This window comes from Callospermophilus lateralis, unplaced genomic scaffold (genome assembly GCF_048772815.1).
Source record: "Callospermophilus lateralis isolate mCalLat2 unplaced genomic scaffold, mCalLat2.hap1 Scaffold_535, whole genome shotgun sequence".
Classification (NCBI taxonomy): domain Eukaryota; kingdom Metazoa; phylum Chordata; class Mammalia; order Rodentia; family Sciuridae; genus Callospermophilus; species Callospermophilus lateralis.
The window spans coordinates 173,707-187,362 of record NW_027514466.1 but is presented as its reverse complement, the minus strand read 5'-3'; positions in this window follow the sequence as shown (position 1 = coordinate 187,362).

Genomic DNA, 13,656 nt, shown 5'->3' with positions numbered 1-13,656 from the left:
TGATTTTTCTCATTAGCAATTCCAGCCTCACAAAGTTGGAATTATCATCTCATTTTATAACCATTCCATTACCAAGCATTCTTAATTTTTTCTCCTGAAATCTAATTTTACTCCTTCTTTCCAATCCAGCCTGAACCCTCATTATTTAGTATCTGATGTCATTCATAGGATTTCCTGACTGGTCCCCCTGTCTCTGAATTTGCTGCGTAACTGCACACTCATTCCATCATCTCTCCAGCAGGGGTGCTCCTTCTTTTTTTAATATTTATTTTTTAGTTGTAGTTGGATAAAATACCTTTATTTATTTATATGTGGTGCTGAGGATCAAACCCAGGGCCTCATATGTGCTAGGTGAGCATTCTACCACTGAGTCACAACCCCAGCCCCAGGGGTGCTTCTTCTTGCTTACACCATACACTCTCCATGACTATATCTTCTCACAGCCATATGTATATGGCCTCAGCACTTCTATGCATTTTACACGTTTTTAAAAAATTATTTTTAACATCTTAATTTCATTTATTTATTTATTTATTTTGTGGTGCTGACATGCTAGGCAAGCGCCCTACTGCTGAGCCACAACCCAAGCCCTGCATTTTACACTTTTTACATCATAAATTGAGTGATGGGTACTACCATTTTGGTTATTATGAACATTTCATTTGGTCTTAACTGTTTAAAGGAAAGCCTTCAATGCCATTATACATTATCCCACTGGGCAGAAAACATCCATGGTGTACCATTTTAAATGTCAAAATCATTTGGGAACAAAAGCAAATATGCAAGTGTTCATAAAACTGAGCATGTGGCCTCCTTCTTCCTGTCCTGCAGTATTGTATTGGAAGAGGTGAATAATGCAGGTGACATACTACCATTACCTTTGGGAACTTTTTACCCAATTCATATGAGAGCCTGGATTAGAGAGAAGTTTCAAATGCACAGTAAAAGTGAACCATGAAAGAATAATCTTAGTCTTTTTGTCTTTCTACCCATATGTACTGAGAGATGATTTTAAAATTTAATAAATCTGTTTTAGAGTAGTGTGTCTTAGGGGTCATGAATTTGAACTTTTCTCCTATTTTGAAACCCCTTCTGTAGTACCCTACTAAATATCAACTGACTTTTCCTTTCCCATTTCCATTCATGGTCATACACTTGGTTCTTCATCATATTAATTATTATTCCCATCCTATGATATTAGTAAGTTGTTATGTTTTATGTTGTGTTTCTTGTCTTCATCATCATCATCATCATCTTATTATTATTATGTTTGTTGTTCAGGAAAAATCTGTTTCCCTTGCCAAGATTTCAACATTCTGTGTTAAAAGTCTGAGATTAGAACAGCAGATTCTGTTATTTGACAACATCTGTATCACTGGCTGTTCATTTCCTACTTTTTTTTTCTTTCCCAAATCAAAATTATCAACTAAAATAAGGAATAAAAAACAATATTTACGTACCCAACATGCTCAGTCCCTATGTAGAACTTTGCAGTACCTGCGAGGCCACTCTCATCAATTTTTATTACATTGTTATTTACCTATTGGTGGTCAGGATATTTGTTGAGTTTAGTGAAATCTTTCAGTATTAATGTCTTATTTACTTAAGCCACTTCAAGTTTCATTTTAAAATGGCACCTTGTGAGGACTGAGTCATTCTGTGTAGAGTTTTCACATTTGGTTTTTGCTTTTCCAATGCTTTTCCAAATGTTTCTACCATTATGGTTTTAATATTTGTAGGGTAATTCTCTATAAATAGAGAGCAAAATTTTGTGCCCTCTGAGGACCAGCACAAGCCTCACGCAGGAGAGGAGAGAAGCTCTAATTACAGACCCTAAATAAACAAACAAGCCAACAACAACAAAAGCCTGGAGTATGGCTCAGTCGAATGTATCACCCCAAACATAAAGTTTTTAGTAATATAAACAAAACAAAACAAAACAAAAAAAAAACTCACAAGATGTGAAGAAGCATGTCTTAGCTCAGCCTGCTATAAGAAATTATGACAGACAGGGTAATTTCAGACACATTGTTTTCTAATAGTTCTGGAGGGTAATAAGCTGGATGCCATAGTGCTGACAGATTTGGGGACTGCAGAGCTAAAAAAGAGCCTTCCTTGCCTGCACAGCCCTGCCTTCCCACTGTGCACACACCGTCTTTGCAGGGCTGGGCCTCAGTGCATGCGGAGGGAGGAGAGAATCTGTCATCTTCTTTTGATGGAGGACATGAGCCCCATCATAAGGGTCCTGTCTTTATGACCTCATCTACACCTAATGATACCTCAGAGGCCCACCTCCAAATATCATCACATTGGAGGTCAGGGCTTCAACACATGGATTTGATGGAAGGACACAACAGAGTCCACAGTAAACAGAAAAGTGTTACCCATCCACAGGGGGGGAAATGCAGGTTCCAGAAACTTCCTATGAGAACTCAGATGTTAATCTTAGGAAAGATTTGAAAATATGTAAAATATATTATATAATATGTAAACATATCATATATATTACATGTTATAATAATACATATAGAACTATAAATTTTTAAATAATAAAAGTATAGTAATTTGATGATGTCTTAATAGTTAAATGGACATAAAATAACTAATGAACATTTTCTGAAAACATTAGAAAGCAAAATTATTTTTTAGTATAAAAAATCCTGAGATTAAAAAAAGGACAAAATTTGAAATAAAAAAAATAGAGATGATCAAAAGTACAGATGAGGTGGACAGAAAGAAGAAGCCAAGCTGAGAGATTGATAGAGATTATACAACCCAAAGAACAAAGGAAAAGACAATGATAAAAGTGAACAGAGCATTAGAGAAATATGGGCCACCGAACTCACCAGTAGACATGTACCAGAAATTCTAGAAGGAGGGAAAGAAGAAGGAGCAGAAAAGTGTTTAAGATATAATGACTAAAACCATTCCAGACTTGATGAAACCATTACAGGTCCAAGAAGTCCATAACAAGTAGGATAAACACTGAGACTCTCACATTTGTACACATCACAGTAAGAATTTTGAAAGACAAAGAGAATATAATACAAACATCAAAAGAAAAGTTATTCATCACATTCAAGAGAAACTCAAATTAACACCTGACTTATCAGACATAGTGGAACCAGAAGGTTAGAGAATACCATCCAAAAGTTTCAAAAGGGATTGTCAATCAAGAGTCATATAGGCAGCAAAATTATATTTCAAAAATAAAGGCAAAATAAATGTATTTCTGAAAGTTCTTCAAGCCTAGAGAAAGTTATCTATACAATGCTTGTAACCCACATTAAAAATCCTATTAAAAGTAATTGCCTAGATATAAAAGTATAAATGCATACTTGTTTTTCTTTCTTAAACTGATATTAAAAGCAAACATCATCAAAATGGCAATATTACCAAAAGTTCTCTATAGGTTCAATGCAATGCCAATCAAAATCCCAACGGCATTTCTTGTAGAAATAGATAAAGCAATCATGAAATTCATATGGAAAAATAAAAGACCTAGAATAGCAAAAGCAATTCTAAGCAGGAAGTGTGAATCAGGAGGTGTAGCGATACCAGATTTCAAACTGTACTACAAAGCAATAGTAACAAAAACAGCATGGTACTGGTACCAAAACAGGCGGGTGGACCAATGGTATAGAATAGAGGACACAGAAACCAATCCACAAAATTACAACTATCTTATATTCGATAAAGGGGCTAAAAGCATGCAATGGAGGAAGGATAGCATCTTCAACAAATGGTGCTGGGAAAACTGGAAATCCATATGCAATAAAATGAAACTGAATCCCCTCCTCTCGCCATGCACAAAAGTTAACTCAAAATGGATCAAGGACCTTGATATCAAATCAGAGACTATGTGTCTGATAGATGAAAAGGTTGGCTCCAATCTACATATTGTGGGGTCGGGCTCCAAATTCCTTAATAGGACACCCATAGCACAAGAGTTAAAAACAAGAATCAACAAATGGGACTTACTTAAACTAAAAAGTTTTTTCTCAGCAAGAGAAACAATAAGAGAGGTAAATAGGGAGCCTACATCATGGGAACAAATTTTTACTCCTCACACTTCAGATAGAGCCCTAATATCCAGAGTATACAAAGAACTCAAAAAATTAAACAATAAAAAAACAAATAACCCAATCAACAAATGGGCCAAAGACCTGAACAGACACTTCTCAGAGGAGGACATACAATCAATCAACAAGTACATGAAAAAATGCTCACCATCTCTAGCAGTCAGAGAATTGCAAATCAAAACCACCCTAAGATACCATCTCACTCCAGTAAGATTGGCAGCCATTATGAAGTCGAACAATAACAAGTGCTGGCGAGGATGTGGGGAAAAGGGTACTCTTATACATTGCTGGTGGGACTGCAAAATGGTGAGACCAATATGGAAAGCAGTATGGAGATTCCTGGGAAAGCTGGGAATGGAACCACCATTTGACCCAGCTATTGCCCTTCTCGGGCTATTCCCTGAAGACCTCAAAAGAGCGTACTACAGGGATACTGCCACATCGATGTTCATAGCAGCACAATTCACAATAGCTAGACTGTGGAACCAACCCCGATGCCCCTCAATAGACGAATGGATAAAAAAAATGTGGCATTTATACACAATGGAGTACTACGCAGCACTAAGAAATGACAAAATCATGGAATTTGCAGGGAAATGGATGGCACTAGAGCAGATTATGCTAAGTGAAGCTAGCCAATCCCTAAAAAACAAATGCCAAATGTCTTCTTTGATATAATGAGAGCAACCAAGAACAGAGCAGGGAGGAAGAGCAGGAGGAAAAGATTAACAGTAAGCAGAGTCATGAAGTGGGAGGGAAAGGGAGAGAAAAGGGAAATTGCTTGGAAATGGAAGGAGACCCTCATTGTTATACAAAATTACATATAAGAGTTTGTGAGGGGAATGGGAAAAAAATAAGGAGAGAAATGAATTACAGTAGATGGGGTAGAGAGAGAAGATGGGAGGGGAGGGGAGGGGGGATAGTAGAGGATAGGAAAGGTAGCAGAATACAATAGTTACTATTATGGTATTATGTAAAAATGTGGATGTGTAACCGATGTGATTCTGAAATCTTTGTAATGTTTTGAATAACCAATAAAAAAAAATAAATAAATAAATAAAAATAAAAAAAAATAAAATAAAAGCAATTGTCTTTAGCAGTATGGATGTAATTGTACTGAAGAAACGCAATATATTGAACAATACCAGGAAAAAGAAGGTAGATGGAAGCAAAGCTGCATGGAGTGGGAGTTTGACACCAAAGACTGGAGCCACAGAAACAAACCAAATGAGCAAGCCAGGATGGTAAGTAAGGAAGTTAACTTAAAAATCATGTAATTGTGGACCTAATCTCCTGCTATAAGCTTCATAAAATTACATGGTTATAACAATGAATTGTTATACTGTGACATATTTAATATGCACAATAATAATATCACAAAGATGGATACGAGTTACATGGAAGTAATCCTTCTGTATCTCTTGAATAGCTAGATTATAGGAGTGAGCCACAGTGTCAGGCCTTCTTCTGTATTTCACATGAATTATTTCTTACAAAAACCTAAGTTGATTTGGTAAGATGTGTATAAAAACCCTTTAGCAACTACTAAAAAATTTACCACAAAATAGTAAAAAATCATTAAAAGAATTAAAATTCTACACTAGAAAATAATCATCTAGTGCAAAAGAAATTGATAAAAGTGAAAGAAAACCAAAACAACAGGAATATAAGATATGAAATGTGTATGGAAGATGTAATCAATATATCAATAGAACATTCCTGTGAGTTGGCTTGACAGTCCAACAGAGAGAGAGATCATCAGACATGACAAAAACAGGTCCCATGATGCCTGCAGGAGAGGCACTTTATGTTCAGAGATACACTAGGTTGGGAAGAAAAGAAAGAAGCTCTGTCCACACCACTCTATAAAAGCTACACAGCTATCAACAGGATGAAACTTTGATTCTGATAAGAATGGATATTTTGAGGCTGGGGATGTGGCTCAAGTGGTAGCATGCTCTCCTGGCATGCGTGTGGCCCGAGTTCGATCCTCAGCACCACATACAAACAAAGATGTTGTGTCCGCCAAAAACTGAAAAATAAATATTGAAATTCTCTCTCACTCTCTCTCTCTCTTTAAAAAAAAAAGAATGGACTTTTTTATTAGACATATTGTCAAGGTATTAGGAATAAATAGCAATTATAAACATTAGATCAGAATTAATGAAATTGGTCATAAAAATGTAGAGTAAATATACACAGAAAAGAATTGATACATTAAAAATAACAAAACAGACAAGTAGGTGGGCTTGGCTTATGGCTCAGTGATATACAGTGCATGGCTAGCATGTGTGAGGCCCTGGATTCACTTCTCAGCATCACATATAAATAAATAAAAATAAAGATCCATTGACAACTAAAAAATAGAAAGAAAAAAAGATGAAAGAAAGAAAGAAAGAAAGAAAGAAAGAAAGAAAGAAAGAAAGAAAGAAAGAAAGAAAGAAAGAAAGAAGCTATTTTGTTAGACTGACAAAGGGAAAACGAAAAACCACCCAAATAACTATAACCAAGAATGAAAGAGGGGACATAATTACTAAATTTAAAGAAAGAAAAATGGCTACAAATGAACACTATGAATGGTTGTGTGCTAACGAATCAGAAAACCTAGAGAAAATAGATAAGTTTTTGAAAAGACAAAAAATGACTCCAGTTGGCTCAGGGAGGAAATTAAAACCTGAACAGACCTGTAACAAGCTCAGGTGACATTGGTAATCACACGAAGAAAAGGCCACACCCAGGTGGCATCACAGCTAACCCACCAAATATTTAAAAAACTGACAGCAAACTTTGACAAACTCTTTCAAATAATACAAGAGGATAAAATTCTTTCTGATTCACCTCTTTTAGGAAGGAACCTAGTGATAAAATCAGAGACAAACACCTCATTAGCCAGAAACCAAGTTCAGGTAGGAGTGTCCTCAGAACAAGGCATTCATTTTGCTATGGATTCCTAATTATGGAACAGCCAAACCTTTACAGAAAACCTTTATATAAAAGGAGAGGGAAAGAGCCTGCCATTGAGTACCAGACACTGAAGGGTCTTTGATCATTAAAGTTGGAGCTAGGCTGTGCCCTGCTTTGGGCCTTCTGTGACTTACAAAATCCTTTCACAAGTAAATACACAAAAGGCTGGGGTTTGCTTTAGGGGTTCTAAACCCCAAATTTGGATCCATCTTACAACCAGTAGCCTAGTTTTTGAACAATTAGATCCCAGTGGCCCAGGGGTGGCTGGCTTGTTTAAGACCAGGGCTACAACTGCTTTGCTCTTAATGATGCCCCCAAATTAACCTTGGGACAACAGAGGCTCAGATACCCAAAAGTCTAGACAGCCTTAGGAGTCAAGGTCACAACCCCAGATCACATGGAAGATGGACAGATCTATCAGGCTTTCTTATGGCTGCTCCTGTCACATGCTGCAGGTTTGTCAGACTTTAAATATGGTTACTCTTCTTTCAACCACAGCCTCTGTGGAACATCAATGTCAAGAGACTGCTGAGCAAACTCACATCAGTGAGGCAGGCCTAAGAGCTGTGTCTCCTGACAGATCAAAGCACATCTCTATAGAACATCAAAGTGACCTTCCAGTCCCTGACACGTGCCCACAACCCTGCAAGCATCAGACTCTGCACTGAGAACTCCCTGCACTGCCTGAACCACAGTGCTGGCCCTTCCCATATCAGGCACCAGTCTACACCTCCAGTGGCAGAGGCAGGTGGTGTTCTCAGTTCAAGCTTCTCTCATCTCACATCATGGTTGTGTGATCTCCTTCTCCAGGATCCCATTCCCAGCAGCAGATTCTCCCAGGGAAAAATGAGGGTGAACAATAACACACAGACACAAAGAAACTGAGTCTCTGGAGTCTCTCTGTCTCCTCCATAGCCAGGTTCCCAAGTAACACTGTCAGCATCTCCATGCTCACTTGTCGTTACTCAGACACTCATTAATCACACCTTCACCAGCCACATCCCTCCCTATCATGGTCATGGCAAAGTTCCCGCAAACCTTCTCACTGAAAACCCAGGAGGGGGCTTTGGTCCACAATTTATTCAGGAAGTTGGATGCTTTCAACCATCCCCTTCTTGCCTTGGATTTCCATTATTTCTGTGACGTTGCTCTCTGCTCCCTTTGTTTGAACTTCCTAAAGAAGGTGATATAGTGCTAGGAACTTGGGGAAAAGCTGCTGTGGTCGTGGCCCTTAACTACTAAGTCTGGGGCAAATTTCTCGAGATTTTCTGACTTCTTCAAGTTGCTTTGTTGCCTCTTAAAGACAATGAACTCAGAAAGGAGGAGGCTCCATAGACCTGGCCTTGAGGATAACCTGGAAGGCAAAGGAAGATGAAGGTCTCCTAGCCCATCCTGGAGCTCTTGGGGAAGAAGAGCCAGGGTGTAGAGTGGGCAGCTATAGATGGAGCAGTCAGGAAAGGAAGGCTCATGGGAATCAAGAGCAGCTTTGGAGCAGAACTCACAGAACACTCCACAAGCTCCTTGACCTCAAAACCAAAGTCTCCACCATTGAGCCAAGCCCTAGCCTGCCACCACCCTGTTGTAAACTCTCAACAGTTATTGCTTTCAAGGTCTCTGTAAGACTCCTCCCATAAGACACCTCTTGGAAGAAAGCATCTGCCATGTTTATGTGTGGGCTTCACCCTGTGTCTGTGGGACAGGGATACTCCTTAAATTGTCAAGCCACATCCCAGTAAGTTAAGGTAGCTGGATGGCATTAGCCTAGATTTTATGTTCACAAGGAACCTGGTGTGTTCATGGTTACAGATGTCTGCTCAATAGGCAGAACAGGATGGACCCTGCAGTGACCTCTTTCCCTGGGACTTCATTTAAAATGAGGCAGTGTTTACTGTTTCAGGGAGCCAGAACTACCCTGGAACTAGGTGGCTGACTGCTGGCTTCCCTGGGGTTGTCCCTTTGTACTCAGTAAGCATTTCTTAAATTGATGTTCATTTGACCCATGCTAAGGGGCAGCAAATGGAGGAGTTTTGTCTATACTTTGGACAAAGGTTGAAAAGAGAGGAATTCTAACCTCTGAGGCAAGGGCAGTGCAGGAAGTGGAAGAGGCCTCAGAAGACAGCTGATGTAAAATCTTTGGATCCTGCTCCTGGAGGATGCTCTCTTTACAGTAACCCCGAGGCACTGGGTTCCTCTGATTGCAGAGTGGCCCAGCCTTGCACTCCCTCACCTGGTCTCTCCTCCATCCTGATTGATGACAGTCTCTGCTACCGCTCACTCTTGCAGTGGTTGCTTGTGCTCGAGTTCACCTGCTCTTCCAGATTCACAATCACACACCTGTATACTGTGGAGGCCTCCAGCCCTGTCCAAGGAGGTTAATCCACAGACAGGACAAGCAACCTGGTAACATAACTCAGGGGCCCTTTCTGGTTATTCTAGGGCACATGCCCTTCCCAGGCAGACATTTGCATTGCCATCTTCATCCCCTTTGGATCAGGTGATGAGATATTTTTGTAACAATATCCCCATATCAGCAGGAAGGTGTAGAACATGAGACCTCCACTTTTTCTCTGCAAGAATGTAGAGAACAAACTGTCCACATCAGGGACAGAGGGAAAATGCACTCCTGGGCCTGGGCTCAAGGTCTTATGGCAACCCATGGAGGCCTGATGCCAGCTACCCAACCAACATCAGCCCTCAATGGCTGAGCCAGGTGCCCCATGGTGTTCTCTCCAGCAGTTGCTGGAACTGACCTTGGTACAAGGAAAAGTGGTGGGGTGAAGTGCCACTGAGCCCATAGACACCCACCCCTCAAGTGACCAGGAAAACCAGCTCCTTTCTTTGGATGAGAAGATCACCAAGGGTGTGTGTGTCTCTGATTTCCACTGTTACTTTGGATTTCCCTAAAGGCACTTGCCATGCCAGTTCTTGGAGGGCAACCATGGAATGATGAGAAGGCAAGGTGGACTCATGCCATATGAAAAAGGTACATGCAACAGATCTACTTATGCACAAAACTGGTGGTTTTTCTTTTCAATAGAATTCTCTAAAGGGAGGAGTAATAGTGAGATGACTGCCCCCACAGTGTCTGAAAAATCCATGGAGGACCATTTCAGGACCCCAGAAAACAGCCCACATTAACATCTGCATTATGAGCTTCTACCAGCATTAAACACAGAGCAGCCACCAGTTCAGGGAAAAAAAATTTCCTCTAGACCCCCTCCCCACTGCACCCTCCCTCCCTTGAGGCTCCCCACTACACTCTCCTTTGCTCCCTTCCTCCCCATACAAATGCTGGGTCACAGGGGAAGCCACCATCATGTGTGGCAGATGTTGGTAGCTGTTCATCTGACAACCAGTCTCCAATTATGTCCTTGCAGGAAAACCCTGATGTGGTGGGAGGGGCCTAGCAGCATGCCCAGCCACTCATAGGCAGCCCTTTGTAGCCAAGGTTTCCATGCCAGCGATTCAACCCTCTGAGGATCAAAACTACAGGATGGATATAGCTGCACCTGTCCTGAACCTGCAGTTGTCCTCCTCATTATGCCTGAATGATACAGTGTGGCAACTCTGCCGAGAGTCTGTGGGCTTTACCAGATTTTATGAGTGACCAGAGAGGACTGAAGTCCACAGGAGGTGGTATTTGGGCCCCATGCAAACTCTGACATCCTACAGAAGGGTCTTGAGCATTGTGCGATTTTGGTATCCTAGGAACATCTTTGGACCCAGCTCCCCACAGACACCTACTGATGACTGACACCACATTCTCGACTTCCTCAGGGGCAGGCCTGGGAACAAGAGCAGCAATGTAATTGGGCAACAGTCACAGATGTTGGTTGACATTTCTGGAAGTGTGCCTTAAGGGAAGCAGACTCCAATGCACAAGGGTGTTTGCCCCGTCTCTCCATTCTTCCTTCTGAGTGAAGTATAAATCTGTTCCCATGACTGTAGCAGCCAGAATTTGTAAAATTCTAGATGCTCAGACATACTGAATCCACCAGACTAACACCTACTTGTGGAGATTCTGGCTTTAAATATACCCCTGTCTTGGTATTGTCAGTGTTTTCTGGGGTTCCTACTACATGCATCTGACCTTGATCCCTACAAAAATTTACCCTCAGATCACTTATTCTCAAGTCCCTCCAATCCAGCTTTTTTTCCAGAGTCCATCAAAACACCTTATCCAAGTCACTGATGGTGTCCCTGGGCAACAGACCTGGGACAGCTTATGCCTTTGCCTGCTCTCTTTGCAGCATGCAGCCTGCTACCTTCTAGCCTAGGTCTCCTTCTCCTGGCTGTGTGGGGTCATGCTTTCCTGGTTCTCCTGCTACAGCTCTGCCATGGTTTTCAGGATTGATCATTCATCAACCTGTTCAATGCAGGAGTCCTTCAGGCCTGGTTCATAAGACATCTTTTCTTCTCATAATTTTTACTGAGAAAATCTCATTTTATACATGGCTTCAGTTATTATTATCAAACCTCCAGTTGCACCCAGAAGTCTATATCTCTAGGCAAGAAATGAAATAGTGTGCAGAAAAGTGTATGAAGTACTGAATACATGGCTTACTTTAAGGGCATCTGAGAGGCAGGCCACTTATCCCGTAGACACAGCCCTGGGTATGAGGCCATGTGTTGCAGTCCCTGAGCTTGCTCTATGTCCCACTCCTTGATTGGTCACTGCAAGAGCAGTTAGCAGAAATTGCATTGGTGGCTGCCTGTATTCTGTTTAGCTATTACCTCAGTACATATACATGGTAACTGCAAAGTAAAATCAGACCTGTTTCCTGCTTGGTCTCCAGAGGTCTTGAATAGGGACTCCATAGACACACTTTACTCTTTTTTTGTGGACCTCCTCACTGAATGAGAGCGACCATATGCAGGAGGTGAAGATTCTAAAAGTCAGCCCTCAAGATTCGTGTCAGGGGCACAGCAATAACAAATCAGCAAGAAGCAGCCACCATGGCTATCACAAGTGAGCACTGATCCAGGGGAGACCCCTCCCCATGCCTGCATATGTTCAGTCCATTATGGCACAATCTGAAAGAAAGAAACCATCAGCTCACCTTATACAGAGGAACCTAAGGCATGAAGAGCTGAATGACCTCACCTGAGCTATGGCAGAGCCATGGGAGCCAGGCTCAGGCCCTGGGAACTGGCCTCTCACCCACAGAGATGCTAACATATGTCCAAGTCAAGGACATGGCCTGCAGTGCCATTCATAGAGCCAGTAGAAAATGGGAGGAAACCTCATTTCCACCAGCCAAGGACAAGGAGACAGCTCGCTCCATAGGGTGGCAGCAGCTGAGGGTGGGAACAATCTTCAGGGAGGTGGCCAAGGCTCAGACAGAGGCAGGATGATGAATCTACACACGGCAGCACCAAGCATGAGGTGAACACCAGCCACCAGTGGGTTGTCTGTAGGAGGGTGCTGGCAGGAGCGCAAGCTCTTTCTGTGCTTTTATGAAGATAACATTCACTTTGTCACTTTTATATAATGTTAACTTTAAAAGCCATTGGCAAATAAGATGATGACAAAGAGAGGATTCATGTGATGTGATCCCCAACATGAGTTACCAGAGACAGTGTGAACCACAGAGTGGGAGAGTCACAGGTGGTTGCTGGGGGGAAAGAGGAGGTGGCAAGTTTCCCACCGGGGCAGGTATGTTTCCTATACATAAGAAGGATGGCCCCTGGAGGCCACTGGACTGTGTAGAGAAGGACATATCCTGGAGGCCTCTGGACAGCATAGGGAAGCATGACCCCTGGAGGCCACTGGACAGAGTTTGGAAGGATGGCCCCTGGAGGCCACTAGACAGAGTGGGGAAGGGTGGCCCCTGAAAGCCACTGCACAGCATGGGGAATGATTGCCCTTGGAGGCCACTGGACAGTGTGGCACATCATAAACACTGCCCTTCTCTGCCCTGCACATGTGTTGGGAAGCAGCTGGCCCAGTGTGATGTTGCTACAGTGAAGAGCATCATCTGGGACATAAGTGACTCTTCTCAGAGCTTCTTTTTTCAGATCAGCACTCCAAATATGTAAAATAAAATCACTGGACTAGACTCCAGGGAGCATGGTTTCAGGGCAGGGATCCTGCAGACTCTAGAAGAGACAGGAGGGTGCTAAGGGGCGTTTGAGGCACAATCTGCAGAGCCAGACTTCTGAGATCAGAAGCAGAAACTCAGAGTGCCAGGGCCCATCAGAAGCTGCACATGGCATCTGGCATCCAGGAAGACCCTTGGGTGTGCATCAATGGAGCTGCAGACATAGCAGAGGAGACCAGAGGTTGCAGAAGCTCCGGGGGGGGGGGGGGGTTGTGAGGGAGAGGAGGGGCTTTGTTTGCTCCTAGTCAAGTTCATCAGACACAGATGGGAGGACAACTAGAATCAGTGACTATGCAATAGAATGGACTCCCACAGGTTCTCCCACAGAGGAAAGCCCTAAAGGACACTTCACAGCTGCCTCCACCCCTCACTAAAGGATGAGTTATGCATTAGACTTAGAGTCAGAATCTACTCATGTGGTCTGGGTGGGTCCCGAGTTTCCCTATGGGCCTCAGATGGTGTGAATGAACAAGAGCAGGAAGACCACCTCGGACCCTACTGGGCACATA